This window comes from Rattus norvegicus, chromosome Y (genome assembly GCF_036323735.1).
Source record: "Rattus norvegicus strain BN/NHsdMcwi chromosome Y, GRCr8, whole genome shotgun sequence".
Classification (NCBI taxonomy): domain Eukaryota; kingdom Metazoa; phylum Chordata; class Mammalia; order Rodentia; family Muridae; genus Rattus; species Rattus norvegicus.
The window spans coordinates 28,880,067-28,887,725 of NC_086040.1; positions in this window are offsets into that span (position 1 = coordinate 28,880,067).

Here is a 7,659-nt window from a genome sequence, read left to right on the forward strand (position 1 = left end):
TGAGGAAGAGTAGGTAAATTGAATTCTTGCTACATGAAAGAAAACACTGGATCTGAAGGTAAGGTACATTTTAGATGATGACACTCGTCTTCTGCCACTATTTATTCAATGCTTTTGTATTTGTTACTATATTATGTTCCAAAAACATATCAATGATTCTAGTTGTTCTTTATTAATGAACATGCAGATCAGCTGATTTAATATTCCACATTATCTTAATATTCTTCTGTATCTTTCAATATTAAAATAATAGAGAATTATTTTGATTAGAGTAAAATTTTATTTTTTTATCATATGAGAGAAGAAATTATTAACCAAGAATCGATATTTGATATTTTCTAAAAGATGTTAATAGAGGTTGAAAGCATATATATAAGCTAAACCATTTATACCTTCTCCAAATGAAACTCATTGAAATGTCAGTACACATAATAGTACGTATATGGAGTGATATATAGGAATAAAAACATCCCATATGCATCCAGAATCATCTATTATCCCCATGATGAAAGCCAATATTAGGAAGAGAAGATGGTAGAGCCACTTTGCAGGAAAATCAGCTTCATTCAAAATGAAGATTGAGCTGGGAATTGATTTGACTAAGTGTAGTTAAGAATAATGTAAATGCCCAAAAATTGTAACCTCACTAGGTGGTATGTCCTTGTTGCAGGAGGTATGTTGTTCGGGGTAGGCTTTGAAGTTTCAAAGGATTGAAGCTATTTCAATCTAGTTTTCTCCACCTTCCGCTTATGGTCAGCAACCTCTGCCTGTATATCTTTGCTCTGATATCATCAATCACTGACTCTGATATTCTGGTTTATAAGCCCAAATAAAGTATTTCTTTTATAAGGAATGAATAATATAAATGAGTTTAATGCTATGAGAAGCAGACCTTGTTTACCTGATATGGTTGCCTTTTCCTTTCTTAGCTTGGGCCGTCACACTTCTGCTATGTTGAATGAGACATCTCCATATTCTCTACTCTCACTAACTGCAGTTTGTCATTTGGCCCTCAGGACCTCCTTATACCTGGGGCTGTATTTTTGTTCTTGGAAGTTAGAAAGTTTGGATTTCCTGACTTTGGAGGCAGGGTTAAAAGTAAATGGGAAGTGAGTGACATACATACCACAACTCTTCTATTTTAGTCCTTCAATGGGGGATATTAGAGGATGGGATTACTGAGGTGAGCAGAAAGGAAAGGTGCTGCTTTATTTGAAATGTTTTCTTACCTCATTCTGTGTCCCTGTAAAGATCCAGCCTTATCTCTCAGTCCTGGCCATGTTCCTGTCACTGCTCACCTGCCTATCTCTTGCAGCTCTTAATTCTAATTCCTGCTTCCCACTCTACGTTTCATCTTGACCAGATTTAGTGCATTTTTCAGTGTTCCTGCTCTGAAACGTACACAAGTTCTTTTACTTTTGTTTTATTTTCAAACTTTCAATGTTTATGTTCTTTTTCGTTTTACCTCTTTTATGGAAGCCTTAGAGGAGAATCATTCATGGATGTCTCTTTTGATTGGAATGAGAAAATAATGAAAAAATCTTTTTTTTTTTAAATTACAGGACATTTTCAGTTTTTCTCTTCCATATATGTGCCATGCTAGTTTTTCTCCCTGTCTTGTCCTTAGTCCTTTCCTCCCCTTGCTACTTGGATACTGCCTCTTAGGACTTACTGCAGAACCATAATTGCTGGCATACACAAGCAAGGTGTTGATTCTTCATCACTTTTCTAACCTTTTTCTGCTTCTCTCTTGAGCTGTTTGAATTAATTTGGATCACTCTACTCAATAGTACAGTGCTATAGTGCTTGGGCCATGAAAATATCTGTTATTGTTGCCTTGTCATAGTTTTACAGCTCAGGGTTGGCCTAGTTACACTTTGGAATCTTAGTCCAAGAAGTTTGAGAACTTTAATAAAACCGTGTCAGGAGCTAAAAATACTTTTAAATGATTTCTTAATACATGACGCCTAGAAAACCCTTTCATAAATCATGGACAAAGCAGTCTGAGATTCTTGTTTCTGTAAAGTACTTGAAAAATATGAAAGGGAGAAAGGCCATGGCTCGCTCACTCTTGTCTTTAGATGGGGCGCTCAAATATGACTTTAGTTTTCCTGCGATTTCTGGTTGGAACATAAACATGTCTTTGGTAGTTTGCATCACCGGATTGCTTATATTAATTCCTCCTTTTGCTATTGTTTTGGGTTCTGTCTTCATTGTTTCCAATAGGACCATAGCTCCACACTCTGTGTAGATAAAAGGTGGGTCCAGTCCAGCTGTTATTGTTCTGGCACACAAACCACTTTTTGGGAACAAATGTTCACCATTGTATAGTTGACAGTGGTTTAAATTCTTTCCTTGTCCTCACAACATTCCTCTTCTCATCTTCTTCAATTAATTGTATTGACCTCCATGTAATCCTATTATGTATCTGTTTGTATGGAAGAAAGTTTTTCTTTAAATATTCTGTGGTTTGTGGGTTTATTCTTCCATCAACTATTCCCAACAGCACATGACCTCAGGCCATTACTGGGAATTATTGTATGCTGGGATTATTGGGGGAGGATAGTGTGAAATTCATCACTGTCCTTTGTTTCAGAGATTTTAATTTTTTAATAAGTAACCCATACTATACAAATATCTAACTAACTCTTGTGTTCCCCTTCCTGTAAGGCTGCTGGTGTAAATAAATTGCATTTTTTCATTGATAAACAATAATAAAATCACATAAAGACAAAAACATACTTAAAGACAGAAAATATTCACAAAGGAAAATCCATTTAAAATGGAGATAACATATAAACAAAATGAGATCAAAAGATCCATTCAGGAACCATGATATTAAAATGTAATTATCAAACTACAAATTTGTAAGATGAGATAATAATAATATATATTTAAGAAAAGATGAAAACCATTAAATGCACAGTGTGCCCAAAATGCTCACTCAAAATGTAGAATATATCCAAGAATGGAATGGAGCACTCTCTCTTGCTACTAAAGAGGCAAAATGGAAGGATTACTACTAGGCTAAACCCAACCTAGATTTCATAGTGCCAAACTATCAAGAAAGCTGGTGTTTCAAAAATACCACATTAAGCAAATATTGATAATAAAAACAAATATAAAAATAAGAAAGTATTGAAGACCAGCACTAGTCCATGATAATCTGATAGGGTGCATGGGATTATTTCAGTATTCTGGTATCTATAGGGACCTGTTTAGTGACAGAGTATATGGTAAGTTTGGAGAAGTTACTTTTAGGTGCAAAAAAAAAGGTATATTCTGTAGTTTAGGATGAAATGTTCTTTAAATATCTGCTAAATCCATTTGGATGATTATTTCTGTTATTTTCACTGTATCAATTTAGTTTCATTTTCCACAAACGGTCAATTGATGAACTTGGGTATTGAAGTCTCCCACTATTATTGTGTTGGCGCCAATATATGCTTTGAGACTTAGTGATGTTTCTTTTGGTGAATTTAGGTGCCCTAGCATTTGAAACATAGTTGTTCAGAATTGATAGTTCATCTTAGTATTATTTTTTCTTTGACAATTATTTTGTCCTTCCTTATCATTTTTGATATCTTTGGTTGAACGTCAATTTTATTCAATGTAAGAAAGGCTATTTCTGTTTTGTTTCTTGGGACCATTTGCTTGGAATTTCTCTCCAGCCTTTTACCTTGAGATAGTGACTGTCTATATAAGTAAGGTGTGTTTCCTGTATGCAGCAAAATGTTCGGTCCACTTTATTTATCCAATCCCTTAGTTTATATCTTCTTATTGGAGAACTAAGTCCATTGATGATAAGAGATATTAAATAAAATTTATTGTTCTTTCCTGTTATTTTTATTGTTAGGAATGGAATTACGTTTGTGTGGCTATCATCTTTTGGGTTTGTTGAAAGATTAATTCCCAAATTTTTCCTAGGTGTAGTTTCCTTCCTTGTGTTGGAAGTGTCCATCTACTCTCCTATGTAGAGTTAGATTTGTTCAAAGATGTTTTGTAAGTTTGGCTTTGTCATGGAGTATCTTGGTTTCTCCATCCATGGTAATTGAAAGTTTTACCAGATATCCAAGCCTGGAGATCCAGAAATGAATGCAAAAACCTATGGTCACTTTATCTTTGAAAACTGTGCTAAAACCATTTAATGGAAAAAGGACAGAATTTTCAAGAAATGGTGTTGGATCAACTGGAGGTCAGCATGTAGAAAAATCAATTATTTAAACAAACTCACAGGGTGGGGGAACAAATGATCATCTTGTTAGATGGTGACAAAGAATGAAAACAATCAATACCTCTTCATGTTAAAAGATTTGGTACATATAATAAATTCAAGGTCCATACATAAACATAGTAAAAACAATATTACAAAAAAAGTACCCAACATCAACATAAATGGAGAGAACCTTGAAGCCATTCAACAAATATCTGGGAATAGAAACGGTTGCCCAATCTCCACTTACTTTTTTAATATAGCATTAGAAATCTTATTCACAGAAATTAGACAACCAAAGGAGATCAAAGGGAATTCAAGAATTGAAAATATCATGATTTGTATATGATATGATAGTATATTTTAGTGACCCCAAAAATTCAACCAGAGAACTCTTTCAGCCAAAAACACCTTCAGTAAAGTCCCTGGATATAAAATTAACGCAAACAAATCATTACACTTCCTCTACTTCAAGGATAAACAGGTTGAGAAGAAATTAGGGATATGACAACTTTCACATTAGTCACAAATAATAAAAAATACCTCAGTGTCACTTCAACCAAGCAAGTAAAAGATCTTTATGACAAGTACTTCAAGTCTGTGAAGAAAAAAATTGAAGAAAATCTCAGATGGAAAGATTTTCCATGCTTATGGATTGGTAGAGTTAATATTGCAAAAATGGCCAACTTGCCAAAAGCAATCAACATATTCAAGGCAATTGCTATCACAAATCCAACTCACTTCTTCATACAGTTAGAAAGAGCAATTTGAAAACTCATTTGAAAAAACAGAAACCCCATGACAGAGAAAACTATCCTCAACAAGAAAAGAACTTCTTTATTTTTTTTTCTGCTTGTAAAATTTATTCACCACAAGGACACCCATAAAAGAAGAAGCAGGAGCTGATATCTGATCTGTGTTCCTCTTGAAAGCCTTGCATTGTAACACAGCATAAGGATATCAAAAGGATGGGAAGGTTTGCTTTTCATTTGTGGAACATTCCGTACATGTAATACAATGTGCTCTGATCAAGTGCACCCACAATCCCTCCTGCTCCTTCTAGACCTGCCCGCATCTCATCTCCCTTCCAAATTTTTGTAGTCTTTCGCTTAATTTTTTGTGCATATTTCTAACACTGGATCCTTTCATTTCTTTTTTTTAAATTAACTTGAGTATTTCTTATTTACATTTTGAGTATTATTCCCTTTCCCGGTTTCCAGGCCAACATACCCCAACCCCTCCACCTCCCTTTCTTTATGGGTATTCCCCTCCCCATCCTCACCCCATTGCCACACTCCCCCCTACAATCACGTTCACTAGGGTTCAGTCTTAGCAGGAACAAGGACTAACTTCCCTTTCCACGAGTGATCTTACTAGGATATTCAATGCTACCTATGAGGTCAGAGTTCAGGGTCAGTCCATGCATAGTCTTTAGGTAGTGGGTTAGTCCCTGGAAGCTCTGGTTGCTTGGCATTGTTGTTCATATGGGGTCTTGAGCTCCTGCAAGTTTTCCAGTTATTTCTCTGATTCCTTCAACGGGTTTCCTGTTCTCAGTTCAGTGCTTTGCTGCTGGCATTCACCTCTGTATTTGCTATATTCTGGCTGTGTCTCTCAGCAGATATCTACATCTGCCTCCTGTCCACCTGCACTTCTTTGCTTCATCCATCTTGTCTAATTGGGTAGCTGTATATGTACGGGCCACATGTGGGGCAGGCTCTGAATGGGTGTTCCTTCTGTCTCTGTTTTTATGTTGCCTCTCTCTTCCCTGCCAAGGGTACTCTTATTCCCATTTTAAAGAAGGAGTGAAGCATTCACAATTTGATCATCAGTCTTGAATTTCATGTGTTCTAGGCCTCTTGGGTAATTCAAGCATTTAGGCTAATAGCAACATATTAATGAGTGCATACCATGTGTTTTTTTTTTTTTTTTTTTTTTTTTTGTGATTGGGTTACATCACTCAGCTTGATATTTTCCAGTTCCATCAATTTGCCTATGAATTTCATAAAGGCAATGTTATTGATAGCTGAGTAATATTCCATTGTGTAGATGTACCATATCTTCTGTATCCATTCCTCTGTTGAAGGGCATCTGGGTTCTTTCCAGCTTCTGGCTATTATAAATAAGGCTGCTATAAACATAGTGGAGCACGTGTCTTTTTTATATGTTGGGGGCATCTTTTGGTTATATGCCCAAGAGAGGTAGAGCTGGATCCTAAGGCAGTTCAATGTCCAGTTCTCCAGACTGATTTCCAGAATGGTTGTACCAGTCTGCAATCCCACCAACAATGGAGGAGTGTTCCTCTTTCTCCGCATCCTCGCCAGCATCTGCTGTCACCTGAGTTTTTGATCTTAGCTATTCTCACTGGTGTGAGGTGAAACCTCAGGGTTGTTTTGATTTGCATTTCCCTTATGACTAAAGATGTTGAACATTTCTTTAGGTGTTTCTCAGCCATTCGGCATTCCTCAGCTGTGAATTCTTTGTTTAGCTCTGACCCCATTTTTTAATAGGGCTTTTTGTCTCAATGCGGTCTAATTTCTTGAGTTCCTTGTATATTTTGGATATAAGGACTCTATCTTTTGCAGGATTGGTAAAGATCTTTTCCTTCTTTGGGAATCACTATACCTTACCTCAAACTGTGTAACAGAAAAATAATGATAAAAATTTAATGGTTATGGTACAGAGACAAATACCCAGATCAATGGAATAGAATTGAAGAGCCAGAAATGAAGGCACACACCAGGAACTTGGTATTTGACAAAGAAGCCAAAATCATCCAATGGAAAAAACATAGCATTTTCAACAAATAGTGCTGGTTTGACTGGAAATTAGCATGTAGAAGAAGTGAAATCAATCAATTCTTATCACCGCATACAAAGCTCAAGTAAAAGTGGATCAAGCGTCTCCACATAAAACCATATAACCTAACCCTAGTAGAAGAAAAATGTCAAAGAGTCTTGTACACTTGGGCACTGGGGAAATTTCCTGAATATAAAACCAATGGCTTATGCTCTAAGATAAAGATTTGACAAATGCAACTTCATAAAATTTTAAAGCTTTTGTAAGGCAAAGGGCACTGTCATTAGCAAAAAGAAGCAACCAACCGATTAAGAAAAGATCTTTATCAATCCTCCAATTGATAGAGGGCTAAATTCAAGCTATACAAGGACTCAATGAATTATGTTACAGGGAATCAAATAGTCCTATCAAAATTGTGTAAGAGCTAAACAATGAATTTTTAACTGAGGAATATCAACATCCTTAGCCATCGGGTAAATGGAAATCAAAAAAAAAACAAAACAAAACAAAAAAACAAAAAAAAACAAAAAAACAAATCAAACAAAACAAACAAAACAAAACAAACAAACAAAAAAAAACCCTGAGATTCCACAGCACACCAATCAGAATGGCTAAGATAAAAACAAATTCAGTAGACAAATGATACTTAA